This window comes from Molossus molossus, unplaced genomic scaffold, assembly GCF_014108415.1.
Source record: "Molossus molossus isolate mMolMol1 unplaced genomic scaffold, mMolMol1.p scaffold_m16_p_4, whole genome shotgun sequence".
NCBI lineage: Eukaryota > Metazoa > Chordata > Mammalia > Chiroptera > Molossidae > Molossus > Molossus molossus.
Genome location: NW_023425377.1, coordinates 21,654,511 through 21,666,976, shown reverse-complemented (window position 1 = coordinate 21,666,976; position 12,466 = coordinate 21,654,511). Strand labels below are relative to the sequence as shown.

Genomic DNA, 12,466 nt, shown 5'->3' with positions numbered 1-12,466 from the left:
AAGTGAGGGAAAGAAAGGAAAAAGGACACAGCCCGGGACAGGAGAGGCTCAGAACCGCCCCAGAAGGCAAGGCAGCCCTGGGGCTCGGTCTCCTAGGTGCAGTCCAACCCCCGTGTCAATCAGCTCCTTCTCGCGTTGCGATTGGTCGAGGGTTTCCCTGGCCTCCCTTGCTCCCACCTCCTAGTTGCTTGGGGTTTACTTCCCCAAAGTACACGGGCCCCCACCTTGTGGAGCAACCGCTCCTGCAATGGAAAACGGATCTCCGCCCTGGGTAAGACGTTTTAACGAATGGAAGCGGCCCCAAGCATTTATTGGCCACTGCAGGTATCGGTCAAAAAACCTCCCACCCTCCTTTCTACTGTACCTTTAAGTAATTGGTCTCGCTTTGTGCCAATCCGTTACTAGGGAAACAAGATCCTCACAGTCTCATAGGCATGAGTCAAAGCCAATCAAGAGTCACTCCTTCATCCTGAGTCAACATCCAATTGCCGCTCGAGGAGCCCAGAGGACGCAGTCAGGATTGGTCACCAGCCTGCCGGACCTGGCCGCAACAAGTTAGGCTGAGTCTCGGTTATATAGACCGGCGACGGAGCACGCGTGTGCGGACGCAATTGCGTGAAGGTTTTTTTTCCTTCCTCCGAGCTGTGGAGCAAAGCTTGTTCCTCTCCCGCTCAGCCGCGCAGGTACGCCGGGCTATGGGCGGGGCTGTGCGGCCCAGGGTCCAGGGCGAGCTGCCCCGGTCGTGAGAGGGAGGGGATGACCGAGCGGCGCCCGCGCGAGGCGCGCCCCCCCTTCAACGGCCGCAGGCGGGCGCACGGGCGCGCAGAGGCTCTCCGTTCCTCCGCCCTCCCTTGGCCGGCGCGCGTGGCCGTGGCTGCCGCGTGCGCGTGCCGCGCCCAACTGCCACGCGGGGCGAGAGCGAGCCGCGGCCGCCGCCCGGGGTCCCGGGGCGATCTCGGGGGCCTGGGGCCCCGTGCGGCCGACTCATCAGCTTTTCCCGCCCGCCTCCCCACGCGCCAGCGGCGGAGCGTGGCCTGGGCCAGCAGAGGCTTTCATTTAGGGGTGGGAGCGTCCCCAAAGTGCGATAAGAAAAGGATCTTTCGACTCGGGGAGCAGAGAGCTGCTCTTTGGTTTCACTGGGACTAGAGGGGGAGCCGTGAGTGCATGCATGGGTAATGAGTGGTAACTAATATTCTTTCCAAGCCCTCGCTGTGTGCCAGGCACTGTGTTGAGCAACTCGTGTGCCTCATTTACTCCCACAACGACCTGGTGAGGTAGGTGCGATGATTTTCCCCATTTTTCAGCGGACTCGGAGGTCCAGAGGTGGAGTGACATGGTCAAAGGCATACAGACGGTAAGGGGCAGGTGTTTGTGGGAACCCCGATCGCCTGACTCCTAGTCCCCGAGCCTGTTTTCTAGCGCCCTGTGTGGCCCCAGGGCACATGGGCCCCCAGAGCGCTAGTCCCCGGGGACAGCATTGGCCTCCAAAGGCCGTGCTGCGAAGCCTGCAGCGGCATTTGTACTTGAGCCAGTTCTGGGCTTCCAGGGAGACCAGGGTTGGACACGGGCTCAAGCGAGACAAAGGAAGAGAAACCGTTTGGGCTTCCTTTCTACGTGTATTCGCAGGGGTAGGTGAGGGATGTGCGGCCCCAAAAGCTGCTGGAACAAGAATAGGATGAAACGAGTAAGTGCAAGTGAACATGGACAGTGTTCCTCGGCTGATTTGAAACTCACGGCATGATGATGGGAAATTCCCGCCAGCAGGAAGTTAGGGCTCTGATATTAGACCCTGAATCATTTCTCTTTTAAAAAAAAAAAATCGGAGCAGACTTGTGAGAAAGACCTGCGAGAGCATAGTTGAACTTCCTCGTTTTTATAATGGAAGAAAATGAAGTTCAGAGCAATGAGTTTCCGATCTCACCAGCATGTATAGGTTAAAATTTGAAATGGGAATGGAGAAAATGGTGCTTAATTACAATATAAATTTGACCTCGGTGGAGCTTATGCTAGGTGAATTAGGGGTGATTGAGATGTGTTGGAATCTTACCCTTGTAAGTAGTTGGCATCTTCTGTGGATGACAGCCTGTCTGCATCCAGTTCATTCTCTAGCATTTACTGTTACGCTCCTGTGTATATGTAAATGTAAAAGACACTTTCAAAGACTTGAGTGTGTATTTTTCTCGTAAAGTTATATTTTAGTTTCTTTGAAAGGCAGTATACTCCCTGGCTTCATGAAATAATAAATGTTCCTGTGTTGCAGGTTCAAATCATCACTTTACATGACAGATGTCTCTATTTGAGATAAAACTACAATAAAAGTTTTGAGACTAAGTCATCTAAATTGATTTTGATTGGAATGGCTTTCAACTTTTTTTCTTTTTTTAAAGAAATCTATTTTGTCTGTGCAGACACTTTTTAGGATTAGACTTGATTTTTTTTTTGCAGTCAAAGAGAACATAACTTAATCCTTGTAAGTAAATTTAAAAACTATGAGGAAGCTTAATATTTGTAAGTGTTTCCATTTATCCAGTACTTACATGTTTCTTAACAGAAAGTAGCAGAAGATACAGGATTGAAATTTTGTATTGACAAGTTGTACAATGTTGATGTTGCCATAAATAACAGATCACTTTAGAATGTAACATTGTTGTACTTGGAACTTGCCTTCCTGTAGCAATTCCATTTAACTGCGGTTATACATCAGTTAACTATTGAATTAGCATTTTAGGTTATCAAATGTTAAAACACTTTAACGACCTACATTTAAACTGTTAACGTTTGAGTCCAGCTAATTTTATTACTGCTTGAGGTAAAATATATCAATGAAATTATCTTATGCATTAATTGAGGGAAAATTTTGTTCCTTTCCCCTTCAAATGCTTCTTTAAAGAAAAAACACTGTTCCTGGCCTCAGTCAAATGCTTATCAATTGGGCAGGAACATAAAAACTGATTATTTCACAAATCGGTAGCTTAGCTGATCACTTACGCATTCAAGAACAAATGAATTGAAGAAAAATTGTAATAATGCAAGACTTGGGTGCCACCTTGATTCCCAGCCACGGCAGAGGTTGCTTTTGTTGTTGTTAAATCCTTTCAGTATAAGCTTTTGTACCTCTTTTAACTGGTACAAAAGTAGGCAGTTCTTTGTTCTTTATTTAATTCAGTTTGCTGTTCTCAGCTGACAGTCTGCTAAGGGAACATCAGATTTGGTAATGTTTGTTGGTGACCTACTTTGCAACAGTATTTTGTAATTTATATTAGTTTATTAATTTTTTACTTTAATTTGTTTTAGTATTTTGCATAGAAAATAAAGGGCAGAGGTTAGTTTTAAAATTCTGCAGGTTTTTGAATTATATATGGTTCTTAGGATAGATGGAGCAGTGTTTAATTAAAAGATAAAATTTGATATAAAGCCTGAATTTGTGACCTAAACCATTTTTTTTTCTTTTTGCCAGTTTAATACAGTTATCCACTTGCCCTTTTAACAAATATTGGTTTTTTAAAGAAATATTTCAGTATTTATACATGCATTCTATTTTCATTTAATTGTGCTTTAAGACTGCTTTGGACAAAACTTAATTGACTTTACAAAGGGAGGTAATTGTCAGAGTAGGTAGATTAAAAACCAAACCAAACCAAAACACAAACTGCTCTTTTCTTCCCACTGGATAGTCACTTCTTAACATGTAGTGGACAAAACCTTCAGTGCAACACTGTCCTTCTAGCCATGGAGTTACATTGGATTCAGCCACTATAATCCCACTTGTAGTTGGTGATCACACTGTGGCAGTTAACCAGGTTTATGTTTTTAAATCTCAAAAATAAGCTTTCTGTTTAAATTTTTTTTTTTTTTAATATTCTTGGACACCTTGTCTGGCCTTGATTGGGAAAGCTAAATTGCAAGCCAGATGATAATGGCGAAGAGTTAGGAATAACTGGCACATGAAGAAGAGTGGGTTTGATAAAGCAGAAAGTAAATATGAAAAAAATATCATAGGCCGTGGCCTTCATAAATAAGGTCTTTACGTGATAGGTTTCCCTTTCTGTCTTTTGGCCATTGTTACCTCATAACTGCTTAGATGTTTAGCCTGTGTGTGATATTTGAGGTATTTAATAGAAAGTTAATAGTAGATGATTCAGAGAAAGCAAGCTGGCTTCCTGGGTGGGACACATTTTGTAGGGATGTCATCCTTGGTGTCTGTTAAGTGGCTATATACTATAACAACATTATTGTATATTTGTACGGCCCTTTACATATTTTAAAAGTGCTTTCACATATCTTAAGTTTTCTAATGTTTTTGCTTAAAAGAGAACTGGTAATTTGATATCCAAATAGTTGTCTAAACTATTTTGTAAAGCGTGTGGTGTGTCTAGCTATTCAAAGTCTAGCTATTCAGAATCTGGAAGGCCTGCGTGTGACACCTCCCTGTCCCAGGCTGTGCTTCAGGTACACCGCGTTTGAACTGTGCGCTTGCTCTTAGGGTTTCCTGGAGTGTGTCCACCTATGTTGTATGAGATCTAGAGGACAGGAAGTTCAAGCTTCTAGGAATTTCATAGGTTAGGCATTAGTATTAACTATAAAGTATTTTTTCACCTTAATGAGAAAGAACAGATTGTTGCTTAATTAAAACCCAGCTTACTAACTTAATTTTGGCGTGGGGGAGAGATGCTAAAAACCAGGAAAAGCTAGTGAATATTAAGTTTTCTAATGTCTGTTTTGAAGTTTTTATTTTTTTGGAAAAACTTGTTTTTGAGATAAATTTTAGATCTACAGAAGAGTTGCAGTGCCGATACCTCTATTTTTTAGATCCTCACTGGAGCCCTGGCCGGTTTGACTTCAGTGGTTGAAACATCGGCCTGCGGACCAGAGAGTCCTGGGTTTGGTTCCTGCTAGGGGCACGTACCAAAAAAAATAATAATAAATCCTCACTGGAGGATGTTTTCATTGCCCTTTTTTTAAAAAAAAATCCTCACCCGAGGACATTTTTTCTTTTTTTTGTTCAGATAGAGTGGGAGGGAGAGAGAGGAAGAGAGAGAGAGAAACATGGACGTGCAAGGGACACATCGAGTAGCTGCCACCCGCACGATCAACCAGGGCCGGGGACAAACTGCAACCGAGATACGTGCTCTTAGCGGGAACCGAACCGGGGTCTCTCCGGACCACAGGCCGATGCTCTAACCGCTGAGCAAAACTGGCCAAGGTTTTTTTTTTTTAAGAGAGAGAGAGGAAGCAAGCGCGTGAGAGAAACATCAATGTTTGTACCTGACCAGAGATTGAACCCGAAACCTGTGTACAGGCCAAGGCCATACTGGCCAGTACCAGAGACACCTTATATAGCTTTCACCCAGCTTCCCTAATATTAACATTTTACATAATCATGGTACATTGATCAAAACTAAGACATTGACATTGGTAAAATACTATTAACTAAATGGTTGACCGTTTTTGGATTTCCTTACTTTTTCTACTAATGTCCTCCTTCAGTTCCCAGATCCAATCCAGAATACAACATTGTATGTCTCCTTAGTCTCTCTTCTCTGGTCTGTGACAGTTTCTGTCTTTCCTTTGTCTTTTATGACCCTGACACTTTTGATCTCAATTTGGTTGTGTCTGGTGTTTTGAGGATACCTAGGTATAGATTTTGGGTAATACCACAGAGGTGACTTAGACTTATTACATCAAGGGGTACATAATATCATTACTGGTTGAATTTAACCTTGATCACTTGATTCAAGTGGTATCTACCAGGGTAGAATTTTTTCCCCTTTGCATGGTCTCATCACTAGAACCTAGTCAGTAAGAGGGAGGAGGATCTGTGAATTTGTGGACAAACGTTAAAGCTGCCACTGTAATTACCATACACTTTGAATTCCTAGATACTATGCAAATATTGTTTCTCTAAAACTTTCTCCCTTAATTTTAACGTATTAGTGGGTCTTGCCTACAGCTTTTGCAGTGTTCTAATGGTGACTGTTTCCCTCCTTTCTGTGTTTGCTGTAATGAAGAGTTGTTACTTCTCCCTCATTTATTTATTTTTATTAAGACTTTTTAAAAAAAATTCATATATATATTTATTTATTTGTTTGCTTTTATCTTCATATAGAGCAGGAGGGAGAGAGGGAAGAAGAGAGAGGTGAAACATCAATGTGAGAGAGACGCATCGAGTGGTTGCCACCCACACGACACCAACTGGGGCTGGGGACAAACTGCAATCGAGGTATGTACCCTTAGTGGGAACTGAACCCAGGCCTCTCTGGACCGCAGGCCAATGCTCTAACTGTTGAGCCAAGCTGTCCAGGGCAAGACTTTCTCTTTTTTTTTTTTTATCCTCACCTGAGGACATTTTTCCATTTTTTGTTCAGATAGAGTGGGAGGGAGAAAGAGGAAGAGAGAGAGAGAAAGAGAGAAACATCGACATGAAAGGGACACATCGAGTGGCTACCACCCACATGACCAACCAGGGCCGGGGACAAACTGCAACTGAGGTATGTGCCCTTAGTGGGAACTGAACCCGGCACTCTCTGGATCGCAGGCTGACGCTCTAACCACTGAGCCAAACCGGCCAGGGCAAGACTTTATTTTCTTACCCATTACTTTTTTTGATGGATATTTTATTCTTTGAGTTGTAATCCAGTGTTATCCTAAATTTATTTTTGTTTTTATACTTATTTTATTGATCAAGTCTTTGCAGTTTTTGTTGTTCTGTCCATTTGATTATCATGCCCACCCCCCATGCTTTTATTTTTTAAAATATTTTCTTCCTTTACCAGGTGCTTCAGGCTCATTTTATATTTTTCCTGTCCTGCCCTAGAATCAACCATTGCTCCAAGGAGCTATCAGGAAGAGCTTTGAAGGGAGGTGACAGGTGGTAAATGTGAAGTGTTTAGAAGATATATTAAATAGGAGATTCAGTGGTGGTGATCTTCCTCTTCCTCTGAGAACAGACATTGGCTTCTGCATTAAAGATTCTTAGATTCTGGGGAAACATTTTTGTTTCTCTAATAACTAAACCAAATTTCAAATGCTTGAATACATAGCATAACCTTGCATCATAATGTATGGCAATTCATGCTCATGTTAGTATACACAAACCTTTGTTTTCCCTTAGTGTTTTGAAAAAATAATTAGAATGAAAAGCGCCTGGCTGGTTTGGCTCAATGGTTGAGCATGGACCCATGTACCAAGAGGTCACCAGTTTGATTCCCTGTTAGGGCACATGCTCAGGTTGTGGGCCAAATCCCCAGTGGGGGGCATGCATAAAGCAATCAGTTGATGTTCTCTCTCATCAATGTTTCTATCTCTCCCTTCCTTTATTGATTTTTTTTTTTTTTTAAGAGAGAGAGAGAGAGAGATAGAAACATTGATGAGCTAGAGAAGCATCAACATTGATTGACTGCCTCCTGCATGCCTACTACTGGGGATGGAGCCTGCAACCTGGGCATGTGCCCTGACTAAAAATCGAACCAGTGACCTCTTGGTACATGGGTTGGTGCTCAACCACTGAGCTACACCAGCTAGACTGCATCACTTTTTTATGTTTGACTTCTTTTTTTTTTTCCTGCACAGATTCTCATCCCATCTCTTTCCCTAAGATGACCTTTTTTTTTTTTTTTAATCCTCACCCGAGGATATTTTTCCATTTTTTGTACAGATAGAGTGGGAGGGAGAGAGAGGAAGGGAGAGAGAGAGAGAAACATCGATGTGAAGGGACACATCGAGTGGCTGCCACCCGCACAACCAACCAGGGCCGGGGACAAACTGCAACCGAAGTACGTGCCCTTAGCGGGAACCGAACCTGGGTCTCTCCGGACCGCAGGCCGACGCTCTAACCGCTGAGCCAAACTGGCTAGGGCCCTAAGATGACCTTTTGTTCTTCCAGACTATTTTAGTGGTGGGTAAAATTTATTTAGTTTTAGAATATTTTTTTCTTTATTGATTTTTAGAGAGGAAGAAAGGAGAGAGAGATGGAAACATTGATGAGAGAGAACATTAGTTGGCCACCTTCTGCATGCCCTCCACTGGGGATTTGGCCCACAACCTGGGTATGTGTCCTGACCAGGAATTGAACCGGTGACCTCTTGGTGTATGGGTCAGCACTCAGCCGGTGAGCCACATTGGCCGGGCTGGTGGGTTAAATCTTTAAAAAAGGAAAACAGCTTTATTGAAATACAACTAACATACAATAAACTGCACATATGTCACTTGTACAATGTGATAATTTTTGGCATTGTTTATATCCATAAAACCATTACCATAATCAAGATGGTGAACATATCCATCATTCCCCCAAAGTTTTCTCAGACCCCTTTGCTTTTCCTCTTTCCTATCCACTCCCCCACCTCTTCTGCCCTCAGAAATCCCTTAACTGCTTTCTGTCACTGAAGATTAGATTGCATTTTGTAGAAGTTTTATATAAAACTGAATCATACAATATGTGCTTTATTATTTTTAATTGCTGATCGGTTCTATTTTGTAAGTATACCCCACTTTGTTTATCTATTTGGATGGACATTTGGTTTGTTTTCAGCTTTTGGCTATTACAAATAAAGCTTCTTAAGAAACTACCTTCAGCCCTGGCAGGGTAGCTCAGTTGGTTAGAGTGTCATCTTGATGCACCAAGGTTGCAAGTTCAGTCCCCTGTCAGAGAGAGCACATACGAGAAGCAACCAGTGAATGCAGAAATAAGGGAACAACAAATTGATGCTTCTGTCTCTCCCTTCTCTCTCTAAAATCTTTATCTATCTACCTACCTACCTATCTGCCTATCTACCAACCAACCACTTATATTAAAACAAAACAAAAACAAAAAAAACTACCTAACCTTTCTGAGCTGGTTGTACTTTACATTCCCACCAGCAATGTTGAGGGTTCCATTTCTTCAATATCCTGGGCAGCCTTTTAAGTTTATTTTTAATCCTCACCCTAGGATATTTTTGCATTTATCTTGAGATAGAGCGGGAGGGAGAGAGGGAGGAAGAGAGAGAGAAACATCGATGTGAGAGAGACTGGTTGCCACCCACATGACCCCAACCAGGGCCAGGGACAAACTCCAACCGAGGTACGTGTCCTTAGCTGGAACCGAACCCCGGTTTCTCTGGTCCGCAGGCCAATGCTCTAACTGCTGAGCCAAATTGGCCAGGGCCTGGGCAGCCTTTTAAATTTTAGTCATTCTGTCAGGTGTGTAGTGGTAACTCACTGTGGTTTGAATTTGCATTTCTGTAATTACTAATGATGCTTAGCATTTTTCATGTGCTTATTTTTCAAATAATTTCTTTTTTTTTTTTTTTTTTTTAATCCTCACTCGAGGATATTTTTCCATTTTTTGTACAGATAGAGTGGGAGGGAGAGAGAGGAAGGAGAAAGAGAGGGAAACATCGACGTGAAGGGACACATCGAGTGGCTGCCACCCACACGACCAACCAGGGCCGGGGACAAACTGCAACCGAAGTACGTGCCCTTAGCGGGAACCGAACCCGGGTCTCTCCGGACCGCAGGCCGACGCTCTAACCGCTGAGCCAAACTGGCCAGGGCTCAAATAATTTCTTTAGTGAAATGTCTATCTTTTGCTCTTATTTTATGGGTTGTTACTCAGTTTCGAGAGTTCTTTATATATTCTGTCTATAAGTTTTCTGTGAGATAAATGCTTTGTAAATATTTGCTTCCAGTCTGGCTTGCCTTTTCATTCTCTATTGCCTTTTGCAGAGCAGATTTAATTTTGGTAGAGTTCATATTATCTGTTCTTTTACAGATCATGTTTTTGGTGTTGTATCTACAATGTTTGCTTAACCCAAGGTCATGCAGATTTTCTCTAGATGTTTTATAGTTTTAGATTTTACCTAAAATCATTTTTTTAAATTAATTTATTTCTGTTACAGATGTTTCTCCTTTTCCTTCCTGGATACTCTCCTCCCCATCCCACCCCCCACCTCCCCAGCATTGTTGTCTGTGTCCATTGGTTACGCATACATGCATGTAAGTTCTTTGGTTTATCTCATTCCCCCCCCTCCCCTCCTCTGAGGTATGTCAGTCTGAACCATGCTCCTTTCTATGTCTCTGGGTCTATTTTGTTCATTATATTCCACAAATAAATGAGATCATGTGGTATTTGTCTTTCTCTGATTGACTTATTTCACTTAGCATAATATTCTCTAGGTCCCTCCATGTCATCTCAAAGGATAAGAGATCTCTCTCTCTTACAGCTGCATAGTACTCCATTGTGTACATGTACCACAGCTTTTTTTATCCACTCATCTATTGATGGACACTTGGGCTGTTTCCAGATCTTAGCTATTGTAAATAGTACTGCTATGAACATGGGGTACATATATTCTTTCTGATTGGTGTTTCAGGCTTCTTAGGATATATTTCTAGAAGTGGGATCTAGAAGTGGCAGTTTAATTTTTAAGTTTTTCAGAAAATACCATATTGTTTTCCATAGTGGCTGCACCAGTCTGCATTCCCACCAGCAGTGTACTAGCATCCCCTTTTCTCCAAACCTTGCCAGCACTTGTTTGGTGATTTGTTGATGACAGCCATTCTGGCAAGCATAGTTGTTTTAATTTGCATCTCTGATGATTAGTGACGTTGAGCATATTTTCATATGTCTCTTGGCCATTTGTATGTCCTTTTTGGATAGGTGTCTATTTAGCTCCTCTGCCCATTTTTTAATTGGGTTCTTTGTCTTCCTTATGTTGAGTCGTATGATTATATATTTTGGAAATTAACCCCTTATCTGATGTATCATTGGCAGTTATGTTCCTCCCATATAGTGAGTTCCCTTTCCATTTTGATGCTTGTTTCTTTTGCTCTGCAGAAGCTTTTTAGTTTAACTAAAATCATTTTGAGTTCAATTTTAATATTGTGAGAGGCACAAACTGAGGTTCTTTTGTTGTTAATCTTCACCTGAGGATATTTTTCCATTGATTTTTTTTTTTTTAGATAGTGTGGAAGGGAGGGAGAGAGAGAGAAACATTGATGTGAGAGAGACACATCAATTGGTTGCCTCCCACATGACCCCATTCAGGGCCAGGGATCAAACCTAAAACCCAGGTACGTGCCCTTGACTGGAAATAGAACCTACAACCCTTTGGTCTGTAGGCTGATGCTCTGTTGAGCCAACTGGCCAGGGCCAAACTGAGGTTCTTTTTTTTCCTATATGTGGATATGCAATTATTCTAGCACCATTTGTGGAAGAGTGTTTATTTTCAGTTGAATTGTCTGCAGTTCTGTTGAAAATCAGTTATCCATTTTTGTGTGGGTCTATAGGTTTCAGGTGTACAATTCTACATTACATCATCTGCATATTGTATTGTGTGTTCAGCACCCAAAGTCAAACTTTCCATCATTTATCTCCCCTTTACCCTCTTCTACTCCCTCCTTCCTCCCCTTTTCCTCTGGCAATCACAGTGTGTCTGACTTTTTTTATTATTGTTGTTGTTGTTTTTTGTGTTTTTTTTTTTTATATCCCCTTACCTTTCTTGCCCAGCCCCTCAGGAATAATATTTTTGAGTGATTTTTAATATATACCCCAGAAGGTTTATCCTGTTTCTCTGAAGGCAGTATAATAAGGGAGTGATCTCCAAATTGGAATTATTTGGAATGTTTGTTTAATGAACTTACTTTGTCTTGGGGGAGTGGCTTCTTCACATCGGCATGGGGATTGAAATAGTAAAACTAGTTTTCTACTCTTGATTTTGGTACATACTTCATAGTCTAACCAATAACGTATCCATTAGCATTTGCTGTTGTGTTAGGAACAGCCAGACTTCATAGTTGTATAAATTTGTAAAACGTCTTTTAAAAAAGCACAGTATTTTAAGAGTGTTTAGTAAATGAGGGAGAATGTAGGAGCTTTTTAGCATGGGTTTTCATTGATATTCATAGTTCATAGTTGTCATTGGATCAGCAACTGGCAAAACACCTGCTTTTCTGAGATGAATCCATTTGAGTTTGTTTATTTTCATTATTTTAGATTTGAAGGAATTGAGAGTTTGGTGAACAAGAGTGAGATTAGTGACTATTCTCAAGAGGGTATGACATTAGTTCACATATTTCTCATAGCTTGTGTTTTATGTTTAGACCAGAAACAAAGATGAAAATTTCAGAGAGATGGTATACCAAGTAAAATTTTTCTAATTAGGATTGAGTCTGTATAGACTCAGATCTTTTGGACTCAAATTGCCTACATTTTCTTTTTTACTGAGAAGGGTGATTAAATAGACAGACTTATTTACAAAGCTTTCAGTGTATGGTTTTAGATTACCCAAGAACTTTCCTGAACATTTTGTAGTAGTTGATGCTGATGGTGGTTCAGTAATTTTAATTATTTGAATACATGTTATGATGTCTTCAGGATTTTTAAAATAATACATTCAAAAAAGCTTTATTGGCACATGTCCAAATGCTGTCTATTTTTTCCTCTTGTTTAATCACCATTTATACCTGCTATACCCTCTTCCATCCC

At 41.5% G+C, this 12,466-nt stretch overlaps 1 protein-coding gene across 1 annotated transcript in view; it reads left to right on the top strand.

Annotated features, from left to right (window-relative positions):
• The first annotated feature begins 559 nt into the window (after positions 1–559).
• G3BP1 (G3BP stress granule assembly factor 1) overlaps positions 560–12,466 on the top strand; it is a 38,808-nt gene continuing 26,901 nt past the window's right edge. The window contains exon 1 of the mRNA XM_036282144.1: positions 560–683. The gene's annotated coding sequence lies outside the window, so the exon portion shown is untranslated. The remainder of the gene's footprint in view (positions 684–12,466) is intronic.